This window comes from Trachypithecus francoisi, unplaced genomic scaffold (genome assembly GCF_009764315.1).
Source record: "Trachypithecus francoisi isolate TF-2019V2 unplaced genomic scaffold, Tfra_2.0 Lachesis_group2, whole genome shotgun sequence".
NCBI lineage: Eukaryota > Metazoa > Chordata > Mammalia > Primates > Cercopithecidae > Trachypithecus > Trachypithecus francoisi.
Window position 1 is genome coordinate 119,957,437 of NW_022681465.1, and position 22,710 is coordinate 119,980,146.

At 46.7% G+C, this 22,710-nt stretch overlaps 1 protein-coding gene across 1 annotated transcript in view; it reads left to right on the forward strand.

The window, feature by feature from the left end:
• Positions 1–6,689, forward strand: part of ATP6V0E1 (ATPase H+ transporting V0 subunit e1) — a 49,805-nt gene extending 43,116 nt beyond the window's left edge. The window contains exon 4 of the mRNA XM_033180312.1: positions 6,198–6,689. The gene's annotated coding sequence lies outside the window, so the exon portion shown is untranslated. The remainder of the gene's footprint in view (positions 1–6,197) is intronic.
• The last annotated feature ends 16,021 nt before the right edge of the window (positions 6,690–22,710 follow it).

The following is a 22,710-nucleotide window of genomic DNA, read 5'->3' on the forward strand; positions in this document are numbered from 1 at the left end:
TTCAACAGAGAAAAATGAGGACCAGTTATGAAAGCTTTAGAATAATTTTATATTGATGGAATGGAATCAATCCAAAGAACACACTGTTAAATACATAGCTGATCTTTTGCTGCTTTGATCGATGTAATTGTCATGATTTTCTTTCCCGAATTGAAGAACCGAACCACAGCCTGATGAGAGACTGAGTTACAGCACGTTATGTTTATTGGCTGGAAATAAACGCATCCAGTACTCCTAAGAGCAGTGCTCACTCCATCCCTGGCTTTGCCAGCCTTGTCTACTTCCCTTAGATTCCTGAGTGTGACTTCATAAGATGTATGTGGGACTCTAACGTCAAGTTTGCTGTTTTTGTTGATGTTCACTTTCCTACAGCCTTGTGGGGTGTGCTGCTACTATGGAATTTCCTTGGAGGAGTGGCTTCGGCTTCAGACCCAGTGTCCTGGAAGTTACTTGGTTTAGCACAGCATTGTTACCTGATACATGATCTGAGATGGTTGACCACAGTCTGAAGGCATAGAAATGCTATCTATTTTATTATAAAGTCCGGGCCAGGAAAGAAATAGAGGATATTGATAATTAGGCCTCTGCCCTGTGGGAGCTGTTTTTCTACGCATTCCAAAAATACTTGAGTGCTTGTGAGGTGTCTAGTACTGAAGTAGGGATTTCAAAGAAGACGGGGCTGCAAAGGGATTTGTGATCTGTTGGGATGTTGAAGTAAGCCATACTTGGGAGAAGTTCAACAGTGCAAGGTGTTGTGTGGTTAAATAGTTTATCTTTTACTCTGAGTACTCTGGCTGGGTATTCTGCTGCCATTTCAAACTCAGCCATGTCTCCATTTCAGTTCCCGATATCATAGTTTGCCTTGTCAGGGTCAGAACCTGTGGCGTCATTTTTTTCTCCTCTTCCTCAAATCCATCTGCTCTCATTATATCTCTTGTGTCTGCCCTTCCCTTCCATTCCTCCTTCAGGTACCCTCATTTCTGCCCCCACTTACTACAGTGCTGAATTATGGCAGGGGCTCATCTGGTCTCCCTGGTTCTACCCTCATCTATCTACAGAACACCACCCTGTTTATCTTCCTGGTGGAGGAACTTCCTGAAATAGATCAGCTTGCCTCAGAAACTGTCAGTAGCTCTCTATGGCCTGCAGCAGGGTGTTTTGTTTTGTTTTGTTTTGTTTTTTTGTTTTGTTTAACCTAAGGTCTCTGACTGTAGACAGTACATGCCCCTTGAAATGCGATAGAAAATGTTGTAAGCACACAACTTTTGCCAGGGTCACCAGCAGTCCCACGAGCCACAACAGATAAGAACAGCTAACCTGCAGGCCATGTCCAGCTCTCTGACTTGACTGTCAAGGCCTTCCCACCCCAGTCTGCCTTCCTTCTCACTACTTTCCCCTCCAGGCCCTAGTGGTGTGGGCCCTACTGTTTTCATGTTCTTGACCTCATTAGCTTTACTTGGTTTTTCCTGACTCTCACTACCCTACCACATTCATTAACTTAGAAAACAACTTAATAAATATACTCTCCTGTCAAAATTCCTTCTGCTTTCTTGCCTCAGTTCACCCATTCTCTCTTAATTCTTTCTGATGCTTTCTCTTTCAGTGCCCAGCTGGCAAATCCTAGCACATCCTTCCTTGGCTACTTTGTTTCAAAGTGATTTCTTTTCTTTCTAAACATATTTAGCTCTCCAGTTTTTGCCATTCGTTTGGTACATTGCCTTGAATTGTTAAATACATGCTTAACTCCTTGTATTTAATCTCCTACAATATATAACCTTACATATCATGGTAAAGAAGGAATTATTTTGCAAATTTATCTAAAATTTTTAAAAAGATAAAATTTAAGCCTAATATATCGTTTAATAAATATGTTCACTTACTCTTCCCCAAACAGATTTATTTCTTGGTTCTAGACTTAATATTTTTATGTTATCTTCATTGCCAGTTTTGTCTCTTTTTTTTGAGACAGAGTCTCACTCTGTTGCCCAGGCTGGAGTATAGTGGCACAGTCTTGGCTCACTGCAAACTCCACCTCCCGGATTCAAGCGATTCTTGTGCCTCAGCCTCCCGAGTAGCTGGGATTATAGGAATGTGCCACCATACCCGGCTAATTTTTGTATTTTTAGTAGAGATGGGGTTTCACCATGTTGTACAGGCTGGTCTTGAACTCCTGATCTCAGGTGATCCGCCCCGCCTCCCAGAGTGCTGGAATTGCAGATGTGAGCCACCGCACCTGGCACATTGGCAGGTTTTTGTTTGTTTATTTGAGATGGAATCTCGCTCCGTTGCCCAGGCTGGAGTGCAATGGCACAATCTCGGCTCACTGCAGCATTGACCTCCCAGGTTCAAGCAATTCTCCTGCCTCAGCCTCCTGTATAGCTGGGACTACAGGCACGCACCACCACACCTGGCTAATTTTTGTGTTTATTTATTTATTTATTTATTTGAGACAGAGTCTTGATCTGTCTGTCGCCCAGGCTGGAGTGCAGTGGTGTGATCTCGGCTCACTGAAATCTGCCTCCCGGGTTCACACCATTCTCCTGCCTCAGCCTCCCGAGTAGCTGGGACTATAGGTGCCCACCACCACACCTGGCTAATTTTTTGTATTTTTAGTAGACACGGGGTTTCACTGTGTTAGCCAGGATGGTCTTGATGTCCTGACCTCATGATCCGCCCGCCTCGGCTTCCCAAAGTGCTGCGGTTCCAGGCGTGAGCCACAGTGCCCGGCCTTATTTTTTTGTTTTTTTTGTTTTTTTTAGTAGAGATGGGGTACATCATGTTGGCCAGGCTGTTCTCAAACTCCTGACCTCAAGTGGTCCACCCACCATGGCCTCCCAAAGTGCTGGGATTACAGGCATGAGCCACCGCATCTGTCCTTTTGTCAGTTTTATCTGATAATAACCTTATGACTCCTTTATTTTGCAAAATGAGAATATGGACCCTTTGATTAAGTTCTCCAGCCCCACCCCCAGTCAGCTATTTTGTAACAAAGATGATAAGAATACATGCTTCCTTGCTGGGCACAGTGGCTCACACCTGTAATCCCAGCACTTTGGGAGGCCAAGGTGGGCGAATCATGAGGTCAGGAGATCGAGACCATCCTGGCTAACACAATGAAACTCGGTGTCTACTAAAAAATACAAAAAATTAGCCGGGTGTGGTGGCGGGCACCTGTAGTCCCAGCTACTCAGGAGTCTGAGGCAGGAGAATGGCGTGAACCCGGGAGGCAGAGCTTGCAGTGAGTTGAGATCACGTGACTGCGCTCCAGCTGGACAACAGAGCAAGACTCCATCTCCAAAAAAAAAAAACCACATGCTTCCTTAATGTACTCCAAAATCAGCTGGGCGCAGTGGCTCCCACTTGTAATCCCAGTGCTTTGGGAGGCTGAGATAGGCAGATTGCTCGAGCCCAGAATTTTGAGACCAGCCTGGGTAACATGGCGAAACCCCATCTCAACAACAACAAAAAAATACAAAAATTAGCCAGATGTGGTGGCACACGCCTGTAGTCCCAGCTACTTGGGAGGCTGAGATGGGAGGAACTTGAGCCTGGGAGGTGGCAGTTGCAGTGAGCCATGATGGTGCCACTGCATTTACTCCAGCCTGGGTGACAGAGGAAGACCCTGTCTCAAGAATAAATAAATAAAAATAAAAATTTATTCCAAAATCAAACTGCATGACTTTGCCGTTTAACATAATGCACACTTACATTTTATTTATTTGTTTATTTGTTTGTTTATTTATTTATTATTTGAGACAGAGTCTTGCTCTGACACCCAGGCTGAAGTGCAGTGGTGTGATCTCAGCCCACTGCAAGCTCCGCCTCCCGGGTTTACGCCATTCTCCTGCCTCAGCCTCCGAGTAGCTGGGACTATAGGTGCCCACCACCACACCTGGCTAATTTTTTGTATTTTTAGTAGACACGGGGTTTCACTGTGTTAGCCAGGATGGTCTTGATGTCCTGACCTCATGATCTGCCCGCCTCGGCTTCCCAAAGTGCTGCGGTTCCAGGCGTGAGCCACAGTGCCCGGCCTTATTTTTTTGTTTTTTTTGTTTTTTTTAGTAGAGATGGGGTACATCATGTTGGCCAGGCTGTTCTCAAACTCCTGACCTCAAGTGGTCCACCCACCATGGCCGCCCAAAGTGCTGGGATTACAGGCATGAGCCACCGCATCCGTCCTTTTGTCAGTTTTATCTGATAATAACCTTATGACTCCTTTATTTTGCAAAATGAGAATATGGACCCTTTGATTAAGTTCTCCAGCCCCACCCCCAGTCAGCTATTTTGTAACAAAGATGATAAGAATACATGCTTCCTTGCTGGGCACAGTGGCTCACACCTGTAATCCCAGCACTTTGGGAGGCCAAGGTGGGCGAATCATGAGGTCAGGAGATCGAGACCATCCTGGCTAACACAATGAAACTCGGTGTCTACTAAAAAATACAAAAAATTAGCCGGGTGTGGTGGCGGGCACCTGTAGTCCCAGCTACTCAGGAGTCTGAGGCAGGAGAATGGCGTGAACCCGGGAGGCAGAGCTTGCAGTGAGTTGAGATCACGTGACTGCGCTCCAGGCTGGACAACAGAGCAAGACTCCATCTCCAAAAAAAAAAAACCACATGCTTCCTTAATGTACTCCAAAATCAGCTGGGCGCAGTGGCTCCCACTTGTAATCCCAGTGCTTTGGGAGGCTGAGATAGGCAGATTGCTCGAGCCCAGAATTTTGAGACCAGCCTGGGTAACATGGCGAAACCCCATCTCAACAACAACAAAAAAATACAAAAATTAGCCAGATGTGGTGGCACACGCCTGTAGTCCCAGCTACTTGGGAGGCTGAGATGGGAGGAACTTGAGCCTGGGAGGTGGCAGTTGCAGTGAGCCATGATGGTGCCACTGCATTTACTCCAGCCTGGGTGACAGAGGAAGACCCTGTCTCAAGAATAAATAAATAAAAATAAAAATTTATTCCAAAATCAAACTGCATGACTTTGCCGTTTAACATAATGCACACTTACATTTTATTTATTTGTTTATTTGTTTGTTTATTTATTTATTTATTTTGAGACAGAGTCTTGCTCTGACACCCAGGCTGAAGTGCAGTGGTGTGATCTCAGCCCACTGCAAGCTCCGCCTCCCGGGTTTACGCCATTCTCCTGCCTCAGCCTCCCGAGTAGCTGGGACTACAGGCGCCCGCCACGTCGCCCGGCTAGTTTTTTGTATTTTTTAGTAGAGACGGGGTTTCACCGTGTTAGCCAGGATGGTCTCGATCTCCTGACCTTGTGATCCGCCCGTCTCGGCCTCCCAAAGTGCTGGGATTACAGGCTTGAGCCACCGCGCCCGGCCGCAAGACTCCATTTCTATGAAAAATTTAAAAATCAGCTGGGCATGATGGCTCATGCCTGTAATCCCAGCACTTTGGGAGGCTGGGGTGGGCAGAATGCTTGAGCCCAGGAGTTGGAGCCCAACCTGGGCAACATGATTAAACCCTGTCTCTACAAAAAAAAAAATATAAAAATTAGCTGAGTGTGTTCGTGTGCACCTGTAGTTCCAGCTACTTGGGAGGCTGAGATAGGAGGATCATTTGGGCTCAGGAGATTGAGGCTGCAGTGAGCCAAGATCCCGCCACTGCACTCCAGCCTGGATGGCAGAGCAAGACCCTGTGTCAAAAAAATACATATATATGGTGTTGAATTTAAACTGCTAGAAAAAGAAAAGTGTCATTTGTCACCTACACTTGAGATAGCCAGAACGGGGAGCAAGCTAGCGGGCAGCCTCCAGTACGAGACCAATGCAAGGAGCCCGCTCCCCAGGAGCCTGGCCCCAGAGCAGAGTTCGCCGTGCCTGTGGGAACCTCCCCTCCATGCTGTAAGAGGGAAGGGAAAACTACAGACTCTTGAAACTGCAGTGAAATCATTAGATTCCAGCACCATCAGTCTCAGTCAGCTTCATTCTTCCTGCGTTCTGTAACATAGAGTGTTACTTGTGCTCCTCATTTCAGCAGTGTCCTTGGTTACTGGACCTTTTGCCACAGCCCTGCAAAACCTGGCCAAACGTGCACCAAGTTGATTATCCTGTGTTTCATATTTTGTTGAACATCTATGCATTTTAAAGTATTGGCCTGGTTAACTTTCTTGATGTTAACTTTTTGCCTTCCTGAGGAATGTATGAGGACTAGTTACCAGAATGGTTTCGTTTTGCAGGTCGCAAGAAGAGAATGCCTTCTAGATGCAAAATCACCTCCAAACCTGCTACCTTTCTTGACTTGCCTGTTTTGGCCATCAGCTGCCTTAAACGTTAACAGCACATTTGAATGCCTTATTCTACAATGCAGCGTGTTTTCCTTCGCCTTTTTTATACTTTGGTGAATTACGTGCCTACGTAACCTGAACTGTGCCGACTCCACAAGACGATTATGTACTCTTCTAAGATAGAAGATGCTGTTCTTCTGAGAGATACATTACTCTCTCCTTGGAATCTGTGGATTTGAAGATGGCTTCTGCCTTCTCACCTGGGAATCAGTGAAGTGTTGAGAAACTGCTGCAAGACAAACAAGACTCCAGTGGGGTGGTCAGTAGGAGAGCACGTTCAGAGGGAAGAGCCATCTCAACAGAATCACACCAAACATACTTTCAGGATGAATTTCTTATTTCTGCCATCTTTTGGAATAAATATTTTTCTCCTTTCTATGGAAATCTGGGTTCAGTGTTTGTAAAATTCACTTTTATAAGCTTTTCTATTGCTACATGATGCCTTTTAAAAAAATGATTTTGTAGTCTAAACTTAGGTTGGGTATATAAACCCTTCCATGTAGCTTGAGATGCCTGAAAAGACTGGTAAGTGCTTTTCTTAATCATTCAGTAACCATTTGAGTGCCTGCTGCAGCCAAGGCACTGGAGGGATCAAAGATGTGTAAATTGGAGTCCCTGCAAGTTCAGAAGCTATTTGGAGAGATAAGGTTAGTATACACAGAACTGTAATATAAGGCTGTGTTGGAGCATTGTCCTTAAAGATGGTAGCATGATGAGCAGGCCAAGGATATCTGCCAGCCACAGAACAAGGCAGCAAATGCTCCTGAAATGGAACCATCACAGCGTCAGACACAGGACTAAAGAAGTCAAGAGTGATTAAAAAGCCAGGGACAGGAGACAATAATTTTGTGTTTCAGTAGCAGGCATCTCGATATACTAATTTGAGGGCTTTATGACTTTCAAGAAATTAAAAATTAAAATGAACCTAAATTTTTACCAGCTCATGGCTTTTTGATAGCCAGCCAAGAATGGATTTCCTGTTTTGCAGTTTGTACTCTTCTATTCCTCCCAAACTGTCTGAACTCATTACTTTGCTATTCTTATGACCAAAGTGAGTTTCAAGTTGAAGTGACTCTCCTGCTCTCATTTCTTTTCATTCTTTACTTTTGTGCAGTCTGTTAGGCAACTCCATACTTTACACTTCCAGCAGGAGGGCCACATTAGCTAATTTAAAACATTGATGATTTAGAGTTGAAGGGGCCATGGTGATACAGGCTAACTCCATCATTTTATAGATCAGGAAGCTGAGCCCAGACAGGGAGAATTTCTCGCCCAGCTTAATGCAGTTGGTCAGAGGCAGACAGGGGAGTAGGATCCATGTTTTCTTTCTTTCTTTTTTTTCTTGAGACAGAGTCTCGCTCTGTCGCCCAGGCTGGAGTGCAGTGGTGCGATCTCAGCTCCCTGCAACCTCTGCCTCCCGGGTTCAAGCAATTCTCCTGCCTCAGCCTCCCAAGTAGCTGGGATTACAGGCATGTGCCACCACCCCCGGCTACTTTCTGTATTTTTAGTAGAGACGGGGTTTCACCATGTTGGCCAGGCTGGTCTTGAACTCCTGACCTTGTGATCTATTCACCTCAGCCCCCAAAGTGCTGGGATTACAGGTGTGAGCCACCGCGCCCAGCCAGGATCCATGTTTTCTAATTTTCATACTAGAGCACTTTTCACAGGCTACCCTGCCTCCCTCAGAGTTGCCTTGGCCAGGAGCCAACTCTGGGTCTCGGGGTGGGAGGGAAGAATTTGCCATTACAGATTACCAAGCTGTCTCTCACCAGAACAACTTACATGACCCTTAGTCAGTATTTGTCATCTAAGAAAGCAATGCTGGTGGTTACTGCGGCTACATAAAAGGATGCCACAGTCTTTGAGCTCTGACGGTGTGAGGAAGTGTGACTCCAATGCAGCTGTGTTTCCAGATTCTACAAGTCAAGCCCTGCAGCCCATCATCACTGGGGGTCAGTCTGAAACCTTCCCCACTCCCACCCTACACTGCTTTCCAGCAGATTGCAAGGTTTTTGAAACAATGTTTTCCAAGTTGAGCCTCATGGTGCCTTCATGTGGCAGCACTTCCCTTGAGTGTGGCTTTTCTCTATCTTGAGTTGAGTTTATGCATCTGCTGACAGGGAGCCTGCCTAGGTTCGGCACAGCAGATCTTAGCTGTGGGGCGCCTTCCGGCAGTGATGGAGGGTAGCTTTGGGGGGTTCTCCACATTGCTTATCACAGTTTGGCACGTTTTTAATTACATGGCACAGTTGAAGGCAGAAGCCATGACCCTGACTGATTCAGGGTTAGGAGTTCTGCCTTGTTCGTTCTGTCAGTTGGTAGCGGTCCATTTTTTTTCAGAAGCCCCATTTGTCTTTTTTTTTTTTTTTTTGAGATGGAGTCTCGCTCTCTCGCCCAGGCTGGAATGCAGTGGCGTAATCTCGGCTCACTGGAATCTCTGTTTCCCGGGTTCACGCTGTTCTCCTGCCTCAGCCTCCCGAGTCGCTGGGACTACAGGCACCCGCCACCACGCCTGGCTGATTTTATGTATTTTTAGTGGAGATGGCGTTTTACTGTGTTGGCCAGGCTGGTGTCGAACTCCTGACCTCAGGTTATACACTTACCTTGGCCTCCCAAAGTGCTGGGATTATAGGAGTGAGCCACTGCACCCTGCCATCATACTATTGTTGAAATGAGGGAATGACGAAATTACCTCAGGTTTTGTGAGGGGAAATTCAGTAAGTCTCCTTTGCCCAGGAAGTCACTTTACCCTTGAGCCCTAGTTATCTCATTTATTAAATTGAGAAGATTCAATGCCATTAATACATAAACCCAGACATATGTTCTCTCCTCACCTCACCCTTAATAATGGAACTATTTTCTTACAACATGATCAGGCATCTGAGATGGATGTTGGTGAATCATATTTTCCTAACCGTTCCCTTACTCCATCCAGTGTTTGTCAGGGCCCAGACTGGAAGGACCTCCATTTAGCCCTTTCAGAGGATACCGAAAATGTTCCTGTGCTCCAGAGCCCTTCCAGGCGAACGCGGTGTGGTCTCCTGGGACAATCACTAGATTAGCAGAAGTCCTAGGTTTGCCATCTTACTCCATCACTTGCTAGCTATGTAACGGGGCAGATCATTTAATTTCTGACTCTCAGTGTTTTCATCTGTAAAACAGGGATAATGCATGCCTTTTCTACTATATGAGGTTGTTACCAAATGAGATTTTGGCGGGGAAGATGATTTGTGAATTATAATAATACATCAAGAGTATTTTCCAAATGACCAAATCCCCAGGGTGCGTTGACAGTACTTTTAAGATAGGACCCAGAGAGGGGCTGGGCGCGGTGACTCACACCTGTAATCCCAGCACTTTGGGAGGCTGAGGCAGGTGGATCACGAGGTCAGGAGATCGAGATCATTCTGGCTAACACGGTATCTACTAAAAAAATACAAAAAACTAGCCGGGCGAGGTGGCGGGCGCCTGTAGTCCCAGCTACTCGGGAGGCTGAGGCAGGAGAATGGCGTAAACCCGGGAGGCGGAGCTTGCAGTGAGCTGAGATCCGGCCACTGCACTCCAGCCTGGGCGATAGAGCGAGACTCCGTCTCAAAAAAAAAAAAAAAAAAAAGTAGCCGGGCATGGTGGCGGACACCTGTAGTCCCAGCCACTCGGGAGGCTGAGGCAGGAGAATTGCTTGAACCTGGCGGGAGGCGAAGGTTGCAGTGAGCTGAGATCCGGCCACTGCACTCCAGCCTTGGTGACAGAGCAAGACTCCGTCTCAAAAAAAAAAAGATAGGACCCAGAGGAAGAGCCAAGTGATTTTTTTTTTCTATGTAGGATTACACTTTGGGTTTTTTGTGTTTTGTTTTGTTTGAGACAGAGTTTTGCTCTTGTTGCCCAGGCTGGAGTGCAATGGCGTGATCTCGGCTCACTGCAGCCTCCACCTCCCAGGTTCAAGCAGTTCTACCTCAGCCTCCCAAGCAGGTGGGATTATAGTCGCCTGCGGCCACGCCCGGCTAACTTTTTGTATTTTTGGTAGAGACGGGTTTTCACCATGTTGGCCAGGGTGGTCTTGAACTCCTGATCTCAGGTGATCTGCCCCCCTTGACCTCCCAAGGCACTGGGATTACAGGTGTGAGCTACTGTGCCTAGCCTATGGTTACACTTTTGATTAGTCATTTGTACCTGGAGGTAGAGGTTTACAGAAAAATAAAAGGCACCCTTATTAGGCCCCCAGGCCTGAGTTCAGAACCAGAGCCTAAGTGGCTGGACCACACCTTTTCTGCCCTTCCAGGTTCTACCAACTCTTATACCAGGATGGAAGTATTTCTGGCATGATTTTGAAGATGAAGTGTGAGGATTGATTGGTTTCTTTTAGCACCATTTTTGTTGTTTTCTTTAAACATATAATGATGTCTAGACATGTGTCACTACCCCAACTTAATATTTTATCTTTTCTTTGATGTTGCTTCAAAAGTAGCACCTTTTTGTTTAGCCTTTTTTTTTTTTTTTAAAGCAATGGTAGGTGTTTGGTCATGCTGAAGTAAATTTAGAATTTGAGAAATGATTTAAAATTGTTGCCAAGAATCATAAAAAATCTGGCAAGAGTTAACTGCTCCTTTATTAACATAAATTATATTTTAAAATATGTGTCTACACATTTTAGAACAGTTTCATACTCCCATCCTCTATGCAAAAGTTCTTTTTGGTTTGGGAGAACATATGTGTTTAATATGGAGATGGAGACCAGGCGCGATGGCTCACACCTGTAATTGCAGCAGTTTGGGAGGCCAAGGCTGGCAGATCACCTGAGGTCGGGAGTTCAAGACCAGCCTGACCAACATGGAGAAACCCCATCTCTACTAAAAATACAAAATTAGCCGGGTATGATGACACATGCTTGTGATCCCAGCTATTCGGGAGGCTGAGGCAGGAGAATCGCTTGAACTCAGGAGGCAGAGGTTGCAGTGAGCCAAGATGGTGCCATTGCACTGCAGCCTGAGCAACAAGAGCGAAACTCCACCTCAAAAAAAAAAAAAAAAGTCCACTATGGTGGTGGGTGCCTGTAATTCCAGCTACTAGGGAGGCTGAGGCAGGTGAATCGCTTGAACCTGGGAGGTGGAGGCTGCAGTGAGCCAAGATCGCGCCACTGCACTCCAGTCTGGGCAACACAGTGAGACTCCATCTCAAAAACAACAACAAAAAAAATGGAGATGGAGACTACAGTAACGTTACGTGTTACTTTTCCCGTGGCCCTTTTATTTCAACTTTCTCTCAAGAGTTAAGTGGATTAAATTAATTGCAGAAAATTCATAATTTTCAAAGGAAAGCACAACATAAAACATTATTGTAAAGAATGCTTATCACAGTACAGTTAACTAGAAATAACCTAATGCCGACGTAAGGAGCTGTTTAAATCACGTTGCTGCATCCAAATGAAGTAAAATCAATTTTGTTTTCAAAATATATGCCTAGAAAAGAGACAGAGAAGAAAACAAAATTACTAGCGTTGCTTGCCTCTAGATGGTAATTACAAGTCATCTTATTTTTTGTTTTCCTTTTCAGCATTTTTTCCAATGAAAATGTAATAGTGCAGTAAAAAGAAACAATAGAAGTTACCTTAATAGCAAAAGGTAATGGTCAGATATTACCATTATGTTATGTTATGTTACAGGAAAAATTATGTTACAGGAAAAACATAATTTTTATTATTATGTTACAGGAAAAAACAAAAACAAACACAGAATTTCTTTCTTTTTTTTTTTTTTTTTTTGAGACGGAGTCTCGCTCTGTGGCCCAGGCTGGAGTGCAGTGGCCGGATCTCAGCTCACTGCAAGCTCCGCCTCCCGGGTTTACGCCATTCTCCTGACTCAGCCTCCCGAGTAGTTGGGACTACAGGCGCCCGCCACCTCGCCCGGCTAGTTTTTTGTATTTTTTAGTAGAGACAGGGTTTCACCGTGTTAGCCAGGATGGTCTTGATCTCCTGACGTCGTGATCCGCCCGTCTCGGCCTCCCAAAGTGCTGGGATTACAGGCTTGAGCCACCGCGCCTGGCCCAGAATTTCTATACACAGAAAAAAGCCTGGTAGGAAACAGACCAAGATGTCAAATGTGATTATGTCTTTTACAATATTGTGTCTTCCAAATTTTCCATAAACGGCATGTATTACTTTTATAATCAGGAAGAAAAAAGTATATTTTTGAGGGCATCATTATCAAAAGTGTTAGTACTTCCTTCAAATATAATTTAGTGCACACATACACATCTTATTCAGGGTCAGGGAAATGAAGTCAGCTAGATTTATTAAAACATTGAAGCTACTATGAATCAATGAAAATCAGTGAGTTCACACAGAAATTGTGATCGTTTTCATTGTGCAGGACAGAGCACTGATCATTCCGTGTATAAAACTCTAACCTTTTGTATAGGTGCTCACAGTGACTGCAGGGGGAAATGAAAAGGGAGCATTGATTTTTATTCTTCCCACATAGAAAAGTGGAAGCCTAGGGTATCAATGCTCTGGGGTCCCACACTGGTTAGAAAAAGCCCTACTGTTCTTCCATGCCCAGCTGCTCCAAGCAAAGCTTTCATTCAGGCTGCCCTTGCTTCAGTTAGAATCCCATCTCAGTGAAATGTATTGGCCCTCTTTTCCCAACTCCCACTGCCCCCAAGCCAGCTCCAAAAGAAGGGGGTATTCCAGTAGCTGAGGATGCTCAGCAGCTAATACTGACCCCCACTCCGCGTGAATGCAATCAATATTCCATTTCTGTCAGGACGTTGACATGGTTTCCCTGGTTTCTTTGCACTGTCCACAGTGTGGTACTACTGTGGGTTGCCACTCCAAAACAGGACAAGCAGAGCAGATATTTTGTCAAAGTAAGCCTGTATTTGAGGAAGGGTAAGTTAAGAAGCTAAGTGTGACTTTGTCCAAGCTGCAGACGCTTTTCAACAACAGGTTGAAAAAGTAGTTCAGCCAGATTCAACCAGGTTGCACAGGTATTTTCAGCTCCTGTTTTTTTGTCCTGATATTAGCTGCTTGAGCAAAAAGACTCAGCAACCTGACCTCCTACAGCCTAGAGTTTAGCAAGGAAGATAATTCAACAGTAATGATGAATGGTTATTTATGCTACACCAGTGCTTCTCAAATGGTAATGTGGCCGGGCGCGGTGGCTCAAGCCTGTAATCCCAGCACTTTGGGAGGCCGAGACGGGCGGATCATGAGGTCAGGAGATCGAGACCATCCTGGCTAACACGGTGAAACCCCGTTTCTACTAAAAAATACAAAAAAACTAGCCGAACGAGGTGGCGGGTGCCTGTAGTCCCAGCTACTCGGGAGGCTGAGGCCGGAGAATGGCGTAAACCCGGGAAGCGGAGCTTGCAGTGAGCTGAGATCCGGCCACTGCACTCCAGCCCGGGCAACAGAGCGAGACTCCGTCTCAAAAAAAAAAAAAATGGTAATGTACAGATTGCCTGGGGATTGTGTTTTAACAGATTCTGATTAAATCAAGATGGGAGCAATGATTCTGTATTTCCAACAAGCTCCCAGGTGCTGCTGGTGCTTCTGGTGAGTGTACCACATGGGAGCAAGGTGCTGTATGTTAGGGAAGTACAGGTTTCTAGGTAAGAGTGAGCCCTAGAAACATTAAACTTGTGGTGGGAGGAAGGGTTATTGAAGGAAATGACCTTTAAGGGTAAACCCCAAGGATGAGTAAGAGCAGAGAGGATCGGGCACAGTGGCTCACACCTGTAATCCCAGCACTTTTGGAAGGCTGAGACGGGAGGATCACCTGAGGTCAGGAGTTTGAGACCAGCTTGGCTAACGTGGCGAAACTCCGTCTCCACTAAAAGTACAAAAATTAGCCAGGCGTGGTGGTGTGCGCCTGTAATCCCAGCTACTCAGGAGGTGAGGCAGGAGAATTGCTTGTATCTGGGAGGCAGAGGTTGTAGTGAGTCGAGACCACGCCATTGCACTCTAGCCTGGGGGACAGAGTGAGACTCCATCTCAAAAAAATTTTTAAAAATTTAAAAAGAGGCCGGGCGCGGTGGCTCAAGCCTGTAATCCCAGCACTTTGGGAGGCCGAGACGGGCGGATCACGAGGTCAGGAGATCGAGACCATCCTGGCTAACACGGTGAAACCCCGTCTCTACTAAAAAATACAAAAAACTAGGCGGGCGAGGTGGCGGGCGCCTGTAGTCCCAGCTGCTCGGGAGGCTGAGGCAGGAGGATGGTGTGAACCCGGGAGGCGGAGCTTGCAGTGAGCTGAGATCCGGCCACTGCACTCCAGCCTGGGCGACAGAGCGAGACTCCGCCTCAAAAAAAAAAAAAAAAAAAAAAAAATTTAAAAAGAGCTTAGCAGAGAGGAGTGTCTGAGGTATTTCCAGTAGACCTGTGAAATTGTTGCAGGGGTCTGGGAGAGGTAGGTGTCCCGGAGTGTGGTAATGGAAACAAATTAGGAGAGGAAGCTACAATGGGGCCATAATTATTTGTTCATACACATAAACTTCAGTGAGTGATTGGTTATGTGGGGGCAATAAGGGACAGGGAGGAGTTGAGAATTACACCAGGTTCCCACTGAGTGATGGAGGCCTTTACTAGGATGGAGGCACAGGGGATACAACAAGCTTGTTATAGCCTGATGGATTCTTCTTGCCTGCTGCCCAGAAATGCCAATGCACTGAAAACAGCTGAAGTGTTGCAGCAGAGAAACAATTTAATAATCAACATGCCAGTCAAGCAGAAGGACTGGAAATCATTCTCAAATCTGCCTCCCCGAGAATTCAGAGGCTAGAGATTTTATTTTATTTTATATTTTATATTTTATTTTATTTTATGTTATTTTATTTTATTTTATTTTATTTTGGAGGCAGATTCTCACTCTGTCACCAGGCTGGAGTACAGTGGCGCAATCTCAGCTCACTGCTACTGCTGCTTCCTGGGTTCAAGCGATTCTCCTGCCTCAGCCTCCCAAGTAGATGGGATTACAGGTGCATGCCACCACACCCAGCTAATTTTTGTATTTTTACTAGAGATGGGGTTTCACCATGTTGGCCAGGATGGTCTTGATCTCTTGACCTCGTGATCTGCCGACCTCGGCCTCCCAAAGTGCTGCAATTACAGGCGTGAGCCACTGCACCCCCCTGAGGCTAGAGTTTTTTTGTTTGTTTGTTTGTTTTGAGACGGAGTCTTTTTCTGTCACCCAGGCTGGAGTGCAGTGGCGCGATCTCAGCTCACTGCTCCTGGGTTCACCCCATTCTCCTGCCTCCGCCTCCTGAGTAGCTGAGACTACAGGCACCTGCCACCATGCCTGGCTAATTTTTTTGTATTTTTAGTACAGACGGGATTTTACTGTTAGCCAGGATGGTCTCGATCTCCTGACCTCGTGATCCGCCTACCTCAGCCTCCCAAAGTGCTGGGATTACAGGCGTGAGCCACCACGCCCAGCCCGCTGAGGCTAGAGTTTTTAAAGGAAAGCTGGGTGGGCAGGTGGCTAGGGAATAGGGAATGCTGACTGAGTTGGGGATGAAATCATAAAGGGTTGACGTTGTCTTCTTGTACTGAGTCAGTTCCTGGGTGGGGGCCACGAGACCACTTGGGTCAGTTTCTTGGTTATAGGTTACCCATCTGAGTGGCGCCAGCTGGTCCATCAAAATACAAGGTCTGAGAGATACCTCAAACACCAGTCTTAGGTTCTACAGTAGTGACATTATCTATAGGAGCAACTGGGGAGGTTGTGACCTCTTGTGACCTCTAGCTACATGACTCCTGAACCATAATTCTGACCTTGCGGCTAATCTGTTAGTTTTATGAAGGCAGTTTGGTCCCTGTGTGATGAAGGGATTCACTATCTTTGTTTTAAAGTTAAACTATAAACTAAATTTCTCCCATAGTTTTCTTGCCCTCCACCCAGGAATGAGCAAAGACAGTTAGCTGGTGAGATTAGAAGCAAGATGGAGGCAGCAATGCTGGATTTCTGTCACTATCATAATATTGGCAAAGGTGGTGTCAGGCTTAGGGACACAGTGAAGTCCAGATGTGGACAAAGAGTTTCAGGAACCTGAGGTGTCCATGCAGGGACACCCCCAGTGGACAATTGTTATTTGGGCCTGGAGGTTAAGAAGGACCAGGCTGGAGGTTAGAATGTGGGCACCAATGCAGAGATAATGGAAGCTGTGGGTGTGGATAAGGGCCAGGAAGAATGTGTGTAGAGTGAGAGGAGAGGCTGTCTAAGCTGCAGGCCTGAGGAGCACCCACTCTGAAGGGGTGGGCAAGGAAAGAGGAGGACTCTATAAGGGGCAGCCATTGTAAATGGCCCTGGTTTGGATAGCTGTCAGCACCACCATCGCCCCCAGCTTATTAAGTAATTTACATACATTATCCTAGGAAGTAAGTGGGACACATATTGTCCCTCTTTTATAGCTGGAAAAACAGATCAACAGTACATCAAACCTACTGTCATTCCAACAGCTTGGCTGCCCTTCAGCTGGTATGTTTACAGGGACTCCACCCTGCCCTCACTCAACCGACAGCCAAGCTGCCCATTTCTGAGATTCTAGGAGCGGCTTACAGCTGTTTTTTTTTTTTCCTACTTTTTCTTCATTGTTATCAGTCCTATGGCTCATAATAATACCTAACACACAGCAGTTCCACATACAGATGTTACTTTTTTTTATTTTTTGAGACGTAGTTCCTCTCCTATCACCCAGGCTGGAGTGTAATGGCGTGATCTCGGCTCACTGCAACCTCCACCTCTGAGGTTCAAGTGATTCTCCTGCCTCAGCTTCCTAGGTAGTTGAGATTACAGGCATGCGCCACCATGCCCAGCTAATTTTTGTATTTTTTTTTTTTTTTTTTTTTTTTGAGACGGAGTCTCGCTCTGTCGCCCAGGCTGGAGTGCAGTGGCGCTATCTTGGCTCACTGCAAGCTCCGCCTCCCGGGTTTACGCCATTCTCCTGCCTCAGCCTCCCAAGTAGCTGGGACTACAGGCGCCTGCCATCTCGCCCGGCTAATTTTTTGCATTTTTTAGTAGAGACGGGGTTTCACCGTGTTAGCCAGGATGGTCTCGATCTCCTGACCTCGTGATCCACCCTTCTCGGCCTCCCAAAGTGCTGGGACTACAGGCTTGAGCCACCGCACCTGGCCAATTTTTGTATTTTTAGTAGAGATGGGGTTTCACCATGTTGGTGAAGCTGGGTCTCGAACTCCTGACCTCAAGTGATCCACCTGCCTTGGCCTCCCAAACTGCTGGGATTACAGGCATGAGCCACCACACCCGGACCACAGATGTTATTCTTAATGTTTTACATATTTTAACTTGTTTAATCCTCACAGCAACCCTATTAAATATATTTATTATCTTCATTTTATAGATGAAGAAATTGAGGCCCAATGTTCCAAGCTGTTATCAAAAGACCAAATTATAACAAACTAGTTTAAAGATTTCAATTGGCGGCCGGGCGCAGTGGCTCAAGCCTGTAATCCCAGCACTTTGGGAGGCCGAGACGGGCGGATCACGAGGTCAGGAGATCAAGACCATCCTGGCTAACACGGTGAAACCCCGTCTCTACTAAAAAATACAAAAAAAAAAAACTAGCCGGGCAAGGTGGCGGGCGCCTGTAGTCCCAGCTACTCGGAGGCTGAGCCAGGAGAATGGCATAAACCCAGGAGGCAGAGCTTGCAGTGAGCTGAGAACCGGCCACTGCACTCCAGCCCGGGCGACAGAGCGAGACTCCGTCTCAAAAAAAAAAAAAAGATTTCAATTGGCTTTATTTGCAATTCTAGAATCAGGCAACACTTCATTCCATAAAACTGAGTGAGTTCCAAAGAGCTGAGGAGAAGGGCTTGGCTTTATACACAGAGAAGGGCTGAAGAAAGCAGAAAGAAGGAACAGAGCATATTAGTTACTTTTAGACAGAACTATAGAAATGTAACTGGTTAGTAACATTGGGTTACTTCAGGCTACCGTTTTTGTTTAAGGATTAAACAGAGGAACTTCCCTTATCATACTGATTAAAGATTGAAACTGGCCTCTCCTTGGGAAATTGGTTGTTGTCTGTCTCTCCTGATTTCTTGCAAGGTCAGAAAACTCTTTAGGTTTGATGATCTGGAACTTTAACATGGCTGACTCCATTTTGATTTTTAGGCTGGTCTGTTGGGGTCTAGTGCAAGAGCTTATTCCAAAACAATGGCCTCCTATAATGGTTTATTGAACAGTGTTAATTAGAGGAAATGGGGTTTAAACCTAGGGGAGTCCGACTTCAGGGTTCAGGGCTGTCACTGAGGCTCCATTTTTCTGAGGTAAAATTCCTCACCTTACCCACCGATGATAGTCTTGTAGTCTTAGCTTCTTGGCCACACTTTCAACCTTTCCGTGCCTATAGTTGTTCCTAGCCCTGAAAGGTCACATGGTTCTTATAATACCTTCTGTTGAGAAGCCAATAGCTTTCTGAAAATAAGGCCAGAGGCCATTTGGAGAATCCTAAACCTGCTGCCTGGGAATGGGCAGGGTCTTGTGCTTCTCAATGTCCTCAGAATGAATTTCCTGCCATCCCTGGGATTCCAACTCCCTCTCTCCCCAGCTCCCCACAAGACAGGGTTGGAATTGCTAATCCCCTGCCTTTGGGACAGACTGTCAGACCCAAAGGTAGTTCTTTGTTTTTGTTTTGTTTTGTTTTGTTTTCCGGTGACACGTCAATGCCCTTATGCAATAAAGGGGATTGCCTTGATTTTCCTGAGTTGCCCAAGGGGGCTGGCACCTGCATGTCCCAGGGAGGGTGAGCGCTTCATGCTCTCTGCCAGCGTTTCTGAAGCATGGGGTCGGAATGGGATTTTCCAGTGTCACATTGCATGTGGATAGACGGTGCAGGTCCCTGAGAAAGTACCACCCCATCTCACCTCCCTCTGCCTGGAAACTTTCACCCCTCTCAGCTCGGCCCCAGGGGCACGTCTTGGAGGCAGTGCCCCGCCTCCTTCCCTGCAGAGGTATGCGCTCTTTGCTTCTCACAGCAGCCTTTGCTTGTCTCCATTATCACAATTGTATGTAACTCTAACTCTCATGTCTTTCCCAGGGGCTGCAGAAGCTTTACTGGGCAGGATCCCTTGTTTGGTCCGGTTTGATCCTACCATGCACAAAAAGGTATTCAGTAAATGTTCATTTACGGAAAGTTGGCTTGGAAAAAAAAGTCTTAGTGCAGTGGCCGGATCTCAGCTCACGGCAAGCACCGCCTCCCGGGTTTACGCCATTCTCCTGCCTCAGCCTCCCGAGTAGCTGGGATTACAGGCGTGGCCACCTCGCCCGGCTACTTTTTTGTACTTTTTAGTAGAGACGGAGTTTCACCGTGTTAGCCAGGATGGTCTCGATCTCCTGACCTCGTGATCCGCCCGTCTCGGCCTCCCAAAGTGCTGGGATTACAGGCTTGAGCCACCGCGCCCGGCTTTTTTTTTTTTTTTTTTTAATTCCAGTCTCTAGGTATTGAGTTTTCTTAAAGGATGGTAGAACTGTCTGACCTGGAGCTCTAAGGTCTTAGATGGTGAATTTCATGGGGCAGTCACACAGGGACCCTTGCTTAGAAGACCCCTGCACTGGGTTTGATGCTCTGCTCTTGTATTGATATTCTTAGTAATTTTTTTTATTTTTATTTTTTGAGTAGGGGACGGAGTTTTGCTCTTGTTGCCCAGGCTGGAGTGCAATGGCACAATCTCACCTCACCGCAACCTCCACCTCCTGGGTTCAGGCGATTGTCCTGCCTCAGCCTCCCAAGTAGATGGGAGTACAGGCATGCTCCACCACACTGTGGTGGCTAATTTTGTTTTTGTTTTGTTTTGTTTTTGAGACAGAGTCTCACTCTGTCACCCAGGCTGGAGTGCAGTGGCGCGGTCTCCGCTCACTGCCAGCTCCGCCTCCCAGGTTCATGCCATTCTCCTGCCTCAGCCTCCTGAGCAGCTGGGACTACAGGCGCCCGACACCACGCCTGGTTAATTTTTTGTATTTTAAGTAGAGACAGGGGTTTCACAATGTTGGTCAGGCTGGTCTCGAACTCCTGACCTCATGATCCACCTGCCTCGGCCTCCAAAAGCGCTGGAATTACAGGCGTCAGCCACCGTGCCCGGCCCAACAATAGCCATCTTTTACCTAGTGCGTATTGTGTGCCAGGCCCTAAGGACATTATGTAACTGTGATAAGGACAGGAGGCAGGAAATACTGGGTAGAAGAGAGTGGTTCTCTGGTAAAGGCCTACCCACAACCCCAGGCCTGGGGCCCTAAATGAGAACTTCACATCCCTATTTTCCCACCTAAATGTTGCTTTTTCCAAAACCACCCTGGCTTGCCAGACCCCCCATCCTGTACCCATAAGAACCCCAAACTCCACTGGCAGAGAAGCAGAGTAGTGCGGCAGAGGAGAGAAGAGAAGAAGCATCTGAACATCAGAGAGGCAGCTGATCGGCTGATGAGTCCCCAGCCAAACTCCTTCCCACTCCATCCACTTTCCTGCTCCCCATCCTGCTGATAGCCACCTTCATCACTCAATAAAACCTCCACATTCACCATCCTTCAAGTCTGTGTGACCTGATTCTTCTCGGATGCCGGACAAGAACCCAGGTGCCAAGAGGGCAGGGTGTAAATGGCTGTTACCCCGACTCTCCACTGAGCTGGTTAACACTTAGCTATCCACGGACGGCAAGGGCTAAAAGAGCATTAATTGTAACACACCCCTAGAGGCTACCGTGGGGCCCGAGTGCCTTGGCCCCAGCGCCCACTCACCTGTGTGCTCTCCCTCCAGCAAGGGGTTTGAGTAAGCAAGCCACACCCCTGTCACAAGTCCCCCGAAGGGGTCCCACGTTCATTACCTGATGCATAGCAAGTCAATGCATGTGACACCAGGTTGCAGCAGACAAACAGGTTTAATCACAGGGTCATGAAACGAGGAGATGAGAGGGAACCTTAAATCCATTTCCCTGAGGAGTTTGGGGCTAGGGTTTCTAACGGTTTTGAAGTGGGCCAAAGTGTGGAGATGGCTGATGGCTTGAAGAGTGTAGAGTGAAGTCATGGGACAGGGAGCTGAAGAAGCTGGATTGTCATGCCGATCCCATTCTTCTGTGAGGGTCTTCAAACTGGGAGCTGGAGTTGGGGTCTGGAAAACATCTTAAGTGAGCCTTAAACAAAAGTCTTATGATTCTAATGTCAGAGATCCTGTCTATAGGAACAATGGGGATGGAAATAAAAAAAAATTTTTTTTTTTTTGAGACGGAGTCACCCAGGTTGGAGTGCAGTGGCACGATCTTAGCTCACTGCAACCTCTGCCTCCCGGATTCAAGCGATTCTCCTGCCTCAGCCTCCTGAGTAGCTGGAATTACAGGCACCTGCCACCGCGCCCAGCTAATTTTTGAATTTTTAGTAGAGACAGGGTTTCACCATATTGGCCAGGCTGATCTCAAACTTCTGACCTCATCACCCACCTGTCTCGGCCTCCCAAAGTGCTGGAATTATAGGTGTGAGCCACCACGCCTGACAGGAAATCAATTCTTAAGCGGTCTGATGGCCCTGATGTCAGAGATCCTACCTGTAGGAACAACAGGGATGCAATTGGTCAGTGCCTAGCGCTCCGTTACCTTTTTTTTTTTTTTTTTAAGACGGAGTCTCTGTGGCCCAGGCTGGAGTGTAGTGGTGCAATCTCAGTTCACTGTAAGCTCCGCCTCCTGGGTTCACGCCATTCTCCTGCCTCAGCCTCCCGAGTAGCTGGGACTACAGGCATCTGCCACCACACCTAGCTAATTTTTTTGTATTTTTAGTAGAGATGGGGTTTCACTATGTTAGCCAGGATGGTCTCGAACTCCTGACCTCATGATCCGCCCGCCTCAGCCTCCCAAAGTGCTGGAATTACAGGCATGAGACACTGTACCTGGCTGCTCCATGACTTTTAGCAACAAGGAAGTGGGGCCAGAGGGAAGCCTGATGAATGCTTAATTATATTTCTGTTCAGAACCTGGCATGCAAGTCTTGTCAACACTGTGGGGACAGTTTCAGTTACATTTGTTACCTTATGCTTCACCAGATTTTAATTGGATTGGGGCAGGTCAGACAGTAGTATAACACATTTCCTGCCTTCTTAATACTCCCAACTCCTCTGTTCCTCACCCAGAGAGGAGAGAAAAAAACCACGTACTGGGTCCTCTCTTCTCCCACGGTGTTCACAGAAGCCTGAACCTGTGTCATTACTCCCTTTGTTAGGAGGAGGGGAGAACCACCCCCTACTTTGTCCTAATCCCTACTTCAAGTCCCACCATTACTCCCAGTTTTCCCAAAGGTGGTTTCTTCTTTCGCCAAGCTGGGGAGAGATGACTGGGTAAGTAGACAAGAGGCCCCCTCTTTATTTTTTTGAGACTATTGCTCAGGCTGGAGTGCAGTGGTATGATCATAGCTCA